This window comes from Ptychodera flava, chromosome 12 (assembly GCF_041260155.1).
Source record: "Ptychodera flava strain L36383 chromosome 12, AS_Pfla_20210202, whole genome shotgun sequence".
NCBI classification, from domain to species: domain Eukaryota; kingdom Metazoa; phylum Hemichordata; class Enteropneusta; family Ptychoderidae; genus Ptychodera; species Ptychodera flava.
The window spans coordinates 42,575,169-42,585,641 of NC_091939.1; the positions used below are offsets into that span (position 1 = coordinate 42,575,169).

A 10,473-nucleotide genomic window follows, 5' to 3' on the forward strand; every position below is an offset into this window, starting at 1 on the left:
TTCTGGAAGATGAAAAAGAACAGCACATACCGCAAGAGTTGCTAAATTGCTATATTATTAAAGCGGGTTTGGCTGAGCTGAAACTACTTTCCCTACAACAATTAAATCTTATGGAAAGGAATGAATGGTTGGAGAAATAGAACAATGCACTGGCTGGACAGAGAGACGTGTGCTTGTAGAATCTAAGACAGATATTGATGCAATAATATATCACCTCCCCGGCCCATAATTAACAAAAGCAAACATTGGATGATTAATGTACAAGGCACATCATAGAATGCATAGTTTGCTCTTGAAAATCCATTATTGGCCAGGAAGAAGTACATAAATTCTCTTATTTTATAGTTTTAGTATTGCCAGTGAATTTGTAGATGTAGAAAGCATCTGAGGCCACAATACTGGATAATCGGATACCTTTTTAGTAATAATCTGGAGCAATAACATCACAGAATTCACTGGTATTGACAAAACTATAACACAATAGCATACATACAGACAGGACAGACAGACAAAGTCAGATATACATGTGAGTTGTCAGCTATCTTGTTTTACTTGGGTGCCACCCATTAAAAATTTTGTCAAAATCATACATCTTTTTAAAGATGCAAAATTAGATTTATAGTCAGATGATTTTAATTAGAGTAGGTTGGGTTACCAATCACATTTTTTTATCTGGCTTTATATAAAGAACTATTATTCTCATAGAATACATTTTTTTTCCTGAAACATCCTTCCCTAATGAATCTACTGATCAAACAGACAGGTGATAGATAAACACACTAATATTATTGGCTGTTGTTTATGCCATTGGTACATTGGTAACAATATTGTTGCCTATCATTTATTAGCTACAGCCATCATTAAATTATGTGCATTTCCATCAACATGCCTTCAGAACATAGGAAGAATACATGGTTAGGAACATATTTTACTTTTTATTGTGAATATAGTGTGACATGTTGAACATTTGGCAAAATTATATTGGATTTTTAAGAAAAGAAAATAGAGGATGGTATGTAGGGTAGCTTGGGTGCACCAAAACATACATATTTTACTTTGCCTCAATATAACTAATTCTTGCTCCTGTGGAATACAGGCTTCACTTTCCAATTTCAAGAAGGATTTCACTGGAAAATATCCTTTTGCAATAAATGTGTGATCACTAGTCATCTACTGATCAATCCATTCCACTTCAATAATTTGTATATGAAGTGGTGGAAACAATGTTTTAAAAAGTTACAGGTACTGTAATCTGTCTGAAACCAATGTAAAGTGAACATAGGAAATTACTGTGAATTGCTTTGAAGCATTGGCATTAGACGAACTAGACATATTGTCTAAATCGAGGTGTTGCCAACACTGTCAGGTGCAATTAACAGCTAAGCGGTAACATGAGTCGATCATAAAAAATCAGCTCTGCAAAAGTTGAAACATTGTTTAGCAGGAGGTCAGACGTAGTCAAAACAACACCACACAGCTTGCTAACTGCCCAGGACGTGTACGTATGCTGCCAGGTATGGGGTCAGAACGCCTTTCGCATTTTCAATTTTTGGAACTCATAAACATACACACATGCATCCTCAATAAATAAGCAGGTGTTTTCTCAACACACAAACTTTAATGCGAGAAAACTAAAAAAATACAACTCGGAGTGTTGGTATATATATTGCGTCGCTTTACAGTGGAACTCCATGTAACTCTACCACCAGCCCATGTAGTTGCAGGCTGCAAGAATTTCCCTGGCATTGGAACACTTTACGTAATAGCATGCTTTTTAAGCAATGTTAGATTTGCACAGTTGAATTTACATGGCCAACACTGAAAGCATCCTATAAAGAAATTCGTAAGTCCATAAGGTATCTCAGTCACAAGCGGAAGATTCCAACATGCTTATAATATCCATAACATTCTGCAGCACCGATAGTGGACAGTGCATGGTAAACAGCAAATTCGGTGTTCCGTCGCAGCGTGTCTCTGTATTGATACATTTTCAGCCGGATTTTCAAGTCGTTAAACAGATATTCAACAGGGTTTATGTCCGGAGAATACACCGGAGCGAAAACGTACTCTACTCCCATGTTATCCAAAAACACGGCGAGTGCACGGCCTCCATCATGGTGGTGAATGGGACAATTATCCACTACGATAATGTCACCCGGTCGAATTGCAGGCTCACCGTCTGGTGCTGCTGCGTTTGATGCTTCTCCAAAGAACTGCAAGAAAGAATCGGTATTTGATGGCCCTTGAATAACGTTAGCGTAGCAGATTCCGTTGATACCAACAAGCATATTAAGTGTCTTGTTCGGGGACTTAGCGTAACGTTGCAGTTCTATGCAAGTTTCCCCTTTCGGCGAATGGCCGTATGATCGATCCCTACTGCTGGCATCTGTATGCCCGTTTCATCCATAAACTTGACATTAAATGGGTCACACTGTGTCAAAAAGTCCAAGTATGCCTGTGTATAAGCCATGTTGTGCTCAGTAAATCTCTCAACGGCTAGTTTACACATTTTTTTACGTGTCCATTCTTTATCGCCGATCTTGTACTTCACATAGCGACACAGACGTGAGGTAGAAATCCTAACATTCGCATTCAGGAATAGTCGCTCCTGTATTTCAGCCAGAGTGATGGAGGGTCTCTCCCTTTTCAACATTTCAATGTATAATACATCTTGATCGGTCAGCTTCTGTGCTATCCCACCAGAATGACGTCTCGGTGCAGGGTTGATGTTGCCCTCCTTCACAAACTGTTTCCATATTTTCATCACGGTCATTCTTGTGACTTTTGTTTGTTGCGCAACTTCTGTAACTTTACCTCTGGGGACTTCTCCAGTTATGGCGTTTGCTCCGGCTTCCTGCAACGATTTTAAAACCATATTTCTATAGTCTATACTGAGTGGGATTCCTGAAATGTACCTTCTCCCTCGATTCGAGACCAGCTCCATCATTACTTGGAAGTCCGCTTCGCAGTCTATGCTTAGAACATGTGTAGCGCTGCGGCGCTGCCAGAGACACTTGTTTGAATTGCAGAAGTTGACAGGTTTGAAGGTGATCACACTTTAAAATGAGGTAATGGGCCTCTGTCGTCCGGCCGCATACACACCATCGGTGAAGAGGAAGATCAGCTATTTAAAAATTGATAGTTAAAGTACAACTTTCCGTGTTGAAAGAAATTATTGAAACAGAATGAATGTTTGTTTTTTTTATATCTGGTATTCGTATTCTGAATAGCTGTTCTCTGAGCATCCCTCCCAAAATAAATAATGGTATGGTCTATTTATGCAAATAGTCTAGCGCGGGACATTCTCAAAATACAGCCACACTATACACCGGATCCTGTCGATGCCAGTAATCATGGCATTTTCGAAAGCATTGGGAGTAGAGCAAGACGAAATTGAAATCATCGTCCATTATTCTTATTATGGCGAGGAGAGATGTACACCCCTTGATGTAAATGCCATGGACCTTGTAAAAATGGGATGCGAAGGATTCGCTGAACTTTTGAGAAAGAGAATATCGTATGTTGGCCGCATGGAGAGTATTCGGTTATGCTATCAAAGCAACGGACTCTGGATCGACGCAACCGATTCTTCCTTTTCAAGGATCTTAAAAGTTGCTCGCAAATCTCAGTCATCTGATATTGCCACCATTCATTTCCGCGTTGTGGACGGTGCGTCTCCATTCAACAAGAAAACGCAAAATCTGGGAAAAGATGAATGCCAAACAACGCGCCGTGGTTTATTTCCGCAGAAGCAACATTCGTCCTCTGCTCCACCGTTACAGGTGAATCGTCAACATCAAGACCCGACATTGTCTGAATCGGATGAATGTTTTACGTATCGGTCGCCAATGGAAATAGACATCGACATGAAAAAGACTGAATTGAATACGAAGCAAATTGAATATGGAGAGTACAGAGAGATCTATGATAGCTTAAAACGAAAATACGAACCTGCTATTCATGTTGATAAACGCAAGAAACGCTGTCTGAACTGCCACCTACGTGGTACAGGACACAATAAAAACAACTGTCCAAGTGTAGCATGTGAATCGGCGGTACATACAGTGCGGAGAAATTGATAATCATAAGGCTGAACAGAGTGAAGTTAATTCGGTGTATCAGGAAATGGAGAAAATACAAAAGGAGGTGAAGCGAATCGCGATGGAGCTTGACGTAAAAATGAAAGCCTACGAAAGAGTAAATAATAGTTTTCACAAGAGGATAGAGCCATATTTAGTTCGTTCCAACCCTGCAAAGTATATGGTCGACCGCTCAGGACGGCGTCTCTACAATCTGCAATTGCAGACTGACATAGGCATCCTGAATAAACACTACAAGGGCAGACTTCCAACCGACTTGAATATAGCCATGAAAACTTTCAAAACCATTATTGACAACGAAACTCGCCGTCTCACAGAAGGTATTGATTTTCAACGAGGTGAAAAGAAGAAAAGTCCAGTTGAGATACTGATTGACAAAAACCCCACGAAGTACCGATTGCAGCTGCCTTCAGTGCGTACTTCAACCTTGCCTTCTACAACGTCTCCGGTTTCTCCACAGAATAACAACGAAAATACCCGGAAATGGTGATCAAAACTACATGCATGGCAGTATGTCAACCCCTACAACTCCAGTTTTTCAGTATTACCCACAACCATACGTGTACCCATACTACCCGTACCAGTTTGCTTGGAGTTCACCAACCACTTCAGCTCATACTCCCTCGATGTACGTCACAAAGATGTCATCAGCTGCAAGTACGCACCAATCTGGCGGGTCAGCTCCACCATTGCCACTGGAACCACCCCCAGATCAGCAATATCCCCCTCCTCCCCCACCCTTGACAGATGATGAAGAAGCGTAAACTGGAAGGCAGGCTGTCGCTTTTCTTGGACATTGTTGGTTTGATAAACATTTTCCTATTAAACAGCTCTTGTTTCACGTACGAACGATATGTTTGAACTGTCAACAGTGGGATACTTTTCGAACGCGATAAATGCATCTTTTGCTCTTAGGGACGCCGTCAAAAGATCGATGTTTGAAAAAAACTTAATTGCTTAAGTTTGGGGTGGGGGGTTTTTGACCAAATTATTCTGTGCCGTCAAAAACGATTTAACGTCTTTTTGGCAAATTTTACGATTTCAAGGCTGCTTTTTGTACACTAAAATCGATCCAGCCACCCGGTCGAAGTTCAGCATACGAGATTTGAGATGTGCGCTACAAAATGGGGGTCTTGGACGCGGTGGTTTCCGGTGTGTACGTGCACGTGCGCACACATTACTTAGCCTTGAGAAACGCTGAGCGGCTGCGGGTTTGGACAGTGAGGCACATTTGGTGAGTTCGAATTTTCTCGCATATGTTCTCCTCACACAATGTATAAATGCCCTACGAACGACTTTCAGAAACTAACGAACAAGATTTGGGAGTTAAATATCAAAAAACAACAGGGAAAATCCCGTGCTGATGCACAGGATCTAGGAGAGCGCAACGAAATTGTGGCATGCCAAATTCAAAAATGACCGACGATCTTTGGTTGAGTTTTTGTCCCAGGAGGTCGAGCCGAAACAGTCTACCGGTATTTTGAAATATTTTTCCGATGAACGTGTTGCTGGTAATCTAGCCCTGCGTACGATGCTGTGTGTTCCGCTACAGCTAATCGCCCGCTCATGTGGTGAGCGGGGCGATTAGCTGTAGCGGAACACACAGCATCGTACGCAGGGCTACTGGTAATCGTGAGTCAGATGAGCGTAGTCAGGAAAGGTCTCCCATTTCAAATGCGGAAGGTACACCCCTAAAAGCCCCGAATACCAGTGGCGTTCGTTTTGATCAATCACGACAGGATGCATTTACTAGTGAGAGCCGACTGCGATTGATTCAAAGTTTCCTATCAGATTTAGAACTCGGTCCATCCTAAATTTTAACCCCCGATGTTGTCGGTGCCCAATCGTTCATGTCCCCATCGTGGGACATAGTTGGGCGACGTATTTTCTATACGTGGAGACCATGGCGGACTACATACAACTTTACCCTAAAAGAAAGGGTTCAACAACAGTATCAACAAATGAAACCGCCATCTACACAGCAGTATCTGACCTAAAAAACAATTTGCAAACGTTTCTAAGCTTAGATTAAATACTATTTCTAAAGGTATGCTTCAGACAGCTGTAGAAAAGGCTGCACTTTTGAAACAGATGGTTTTGTGTTTCCAACACTTGAGAACTGTCATAGACGACCAGTTATGCAGAATGGTCCCCTCTTTCTAGAATGTTGGTGTCTGTAACTCTCCCTAATACTTTACCTGGAGAAAGTAAACCTCCATGTCAGCAGAGTTATTTATCTGAGGCAGAAAAAACTGAAAAAAAATGCAGATGTGTTTGATAATGCCATTTCAATGTTGAATAAGTTTTGGAGAAAAGATCACGATGGTTTTCCTATAATACCAGTTTCTGTGCCTTGAAGGAAAACAAACACACCATACAGTGATCATGAAAATGTGGAAAAGCTATTCAAAAAGGGAATCCGTGAAATCAGAGCGACACCAGCTCTGGAAAGGCTTCGAAAAGAGTATATATTTCTCCAAAGACATTGTGTTAGGAGAACATATATGTTGGAATTCACCAAATGTACTTCTCCAATGTGCACTCACTGTTCAATAAACCCTATCAACAAGCTACCAACCCCAACTCTCAGTGCCGTCCATAGTGGTCACTACATGACATTTTTTGAAGTGACCAATCATATCAAGCACCTAAAACAGCAGGCACAAGGTAAGTTGTACTTTTTCAGTTGTATGGCGTAGTGTAGGTTTACATTTCAGATTTGAATTAATGTTCATTTGTGTGCTTGATTTCCCACGCTACTGAAATTTGTAACAAAAGTATATTATAAAAATTGCCTGTAAAAGTAAACAGGTTTCATGAAAGTTTAAATTAGCTTCAACTTCATACTTGCTCTTGTTAAAATTTTACTTGTTCATTGGTAAGGGAAAATGCATGTATTCAACATGTATTAATCATGGGATATACATTGTACATATACCCTACTAATATTCAAAATGCGCTGAAAAACACTAAACCTACTCAGATGTTATACCAGTGTCAAAGTATATCTAATTTTGTTATGCAACCCTCAAAATTTTTGTACATGTCTGAGAAATATGATGCTTTATGAAATGCATGAATAGCCATGAAAATATGAATTGTATTTCTTAATAGTGCAATTAAAAATCATACAATTCATATTTTCATGGCTATTGATATATTTCAGGAAGCATCATATTTCTGAAACATTTATTATATAATTGTTATTTGTTTGAATTGTTCAGGTCCTGATGTTGGTTGTCCATCTCTGTCTGAAGTGAAGCTGTGTCCACGGAGCTGTATGTATGTAATATAATCCAAAACTGATGGGGAAATACATGAACTCCTGGTTCATTACAATGAGAGGCAGAATGAGCTTCAAACCAGAGAAGAGAGAGAAAGAGAAATGCAAATGAAACCAGAAGTGATCATGACTAGGTGTGCAAATTTAGACTGGTGGATGGAGTGCAGTGTCAGTTTAGGTATGAAAAACTTGTCATCTTTGTTTTTTTAAAAAAGAACTGTTTATTGCAGATATTTACATGATTGATACTAATTCAAATATATATATATATATTTTCTTTCAGCTGTCAAACCTACTATGGTTTAAGAAAACACAAACAGGAAACACAACACTTTGAGAGACAATCCACCCGCCACTCTAAATTATGAGCGAAGAAATACAAGAAAAGAAGCACTGTAATGATCCAGTGAAACCAGAAGTGAGAGAGAGCATGTCAAATTTCAAGCTTCTAGCAGGCACAAGGTAAGTTATACTTTGTCAGTTCTCTGGCATAGTATTACACGACATATTTGAATGTTAATCTATGTTCTGGATTTCCTCAGGATTCTGAAATTTGTAGCATAGGGTAGTACATTGTAGTATAGTTTAAAATTGCCAGTAAAAGTAACTTGCATGAAAAGTTCCATGGAAATTTAGCTTCAACATAAATAGTAGTTTTAGATACTTGCTCAATGACCTGTAAAAAATTCACATGTACATTGGTGAGGGAAATGCCTGTATTCTATTTCCCACATGTCCATGCGGGGACATACATTGTACCCTTCAAGTATTCAAACTGTGCTGGCGAACACTAAACGTACTTAGATGATATATCAGTGTCATAGTATATCTAATTTAACTATGTAACCTTCAAAATTTTGATACATGTCTGAGAAAAATATGAATTAATAGCTATGAAATTGTGAATTATATTCCTTACCAGTACACTGTACTGTAAGTTAAGGAACATAATTCATATTTCCATGGCTATTAATACATTTTAGAAAGCACCATATTTCTGAATATTTATTGTATAATATTAATTTGTTTGCATTGTGCAGGGGCTGATGTTGGTTCGCTGATTCCGAAGTGAAGCTGTGTCCAAGCACTTAGTGACTTTATTAGTCTGGAAGAGATCCTGCCATTTGATTCTTCCCTGTGTATCAGCTGGAACACGCGGAGACCGGAATCTCAGCGTCTTGACATTCTTGCAAGCGACCAGTAGAGATTTCTGCCTGATCCTTTAATCAAGGCATAGCGACTGTGGAGAGTCTATGACTTATGTGCAAATTTATTGTTGTTGTTGTTGTTATTGTGTTCTGGGTTGCAATAAAAGTATTTAGTTACTTTATAATGGTTTTTCGATTTTTATTTAATTCAATGGTACATTGGTATGTCGTTTGAAAGAAATAGTACAGAGTATGAGTCCGCAATGTTTTTCAATTTTAGGTCAGTTAAGTTAGAAGGGGGGGTGGGGGGTTCTGGGGCCAAACTTAAGCAATTAAGTTAGATTTATTATATTGAACTTTTGATGATGCCCCTTAACCTGTGCATCGTTTTCCACAAAATTGCGCAAGACTAAACTTTATGAAGACGTTTTGGTTTTTAAAGTTTTTTGTTCAGGCCTAAGAAATTAAGGCATCGTTACTAACGAGTTGTATCTTTTTCATAAAGCCCTTTAGCATTAAAGTTTGTTGTGTTGAAGTGAAATACCAATAATCTTATTTATTAGCGTTTGCAGTGCATGGATTGCGTGCCGGTTAAAACTTGCAATGCTGTAATGTACTTGTAATTCGTCGAAGTGTTATATTTTGTTGAACTGAGCAACAACAAGTGACTGGCGTTCAAGGCAGATGTGATGTGTGTGGAATTGGGTGGTGTTGTTTTGACTACGTCTGACCTCCTGCTAAACAATGTTTCAACTTTTGCAGAGTTGATTTTTTTATGATCGACTCATGTTACCGCTTAGCTGTTAATTGCACCTGACAGTGTTGGCAACACCTCGATTTAGACAATATGTCTAGTTCGTCTAATGCCAATGCTTCAAAGCAATTCACAGTATTGATCCTTTCACTATTGTGGTTTGAACCAATCCCATCGTTTTCTATGACAAAGTTTGACCTCTAGAGAGGGAAATGGGGTGATAGGCATAAACCTCATCTCTGGGTCATGAGTTAAAATTTATGACCTAAACTTCAATCACTGGATGGAAGGTTCTATTGAAAGTCACTTGATTTGATGACAAAGCAGGCACTATGCATTATTCATACCTTTGAATTGATAACGTACACTAGACGGTATAAAGGTGGCTGTAAAGTGAATTAGTACAAATATGTCTACGGTAGTCATAAAAACACGAGTTATTGATTATTCTCATAGAATACATTTACATACAGAAAACACTGACATATTTGCATGAGATTTCTTATGCCTTACAACGGTAATACCGTTTTGAATTGGAACTTGCTAAATCGATAATGTCAGCAACAATTTTGTGATCATTTTTCCAACGTCATTTTTCGTAAGATTTGTGCCAAGGCCTGTACTAGCTTGATAACGAGTAGGATAAGGAGATGTCGTTGATAAACAGAAGGAAATTATCAAAGTATTACATTTTACTTTTTGTTTTGCCACGGAGTTTGCACTACAGTACCGAATTACCCAAACATGAAATTGCCGCACACAACCACTCGATCAAATTCCTCCAGTCTGAGAATCTATAAAACATAATTATGTGACTCGGCATAAACAGGGTCAATGAAATATGTTTCACTTTGTTTCACGACAACAATTTGATCAAAGTTAGCCGATCGCGACGACGAAGGTCAACACAGTGACAGCATGCACCGAAAGTTATCAATGTGAAAGTTATGCGAATATGATTTCAATATTAATCTATCAAGTACAGCCCAGCGATAGAAAAGTACAGATGCCGTATCGACAAACGCTTCGGGCCCAGAAAGTTACAAAGCGCCAAAACTGTACGATCAGTCGACTTTCAGCGATTCATCAATAATTAATTGGCGAGTAACCGGACTCGAAGGGGATTAAACTGCAAACATCTTCCGGAAACTTGAGACATCCAGAAGGTGACTGAGTCCACAGACTCTT

At 39.2% G+C, this 10,473-nt stretch overlaps 1 long non-coding RNA gene across 1 annotated transcript; it reads left to right on the top strand.

The window, feature by feature from the left end:
* The first annotated feature begins 5,279 nt into the window (after positions 1-5,279).
* LOC139145944 (uncharacterized) lies at positions 5,280-8,716 on the top strand. Its single transcript, XR_011555058.1, has 4 exons — positions 5,280-6,767; positions 7,325-7,561; positions 7,667-7,845; positions 8,424-8,716. It is a non-coding gene; the product is annotated as an uncharacterized lncRNA (long non-coding RNA).
* The last annotated feature ends 1,757 nt before the right edge of the window (positions 8,717-10,473 follow it).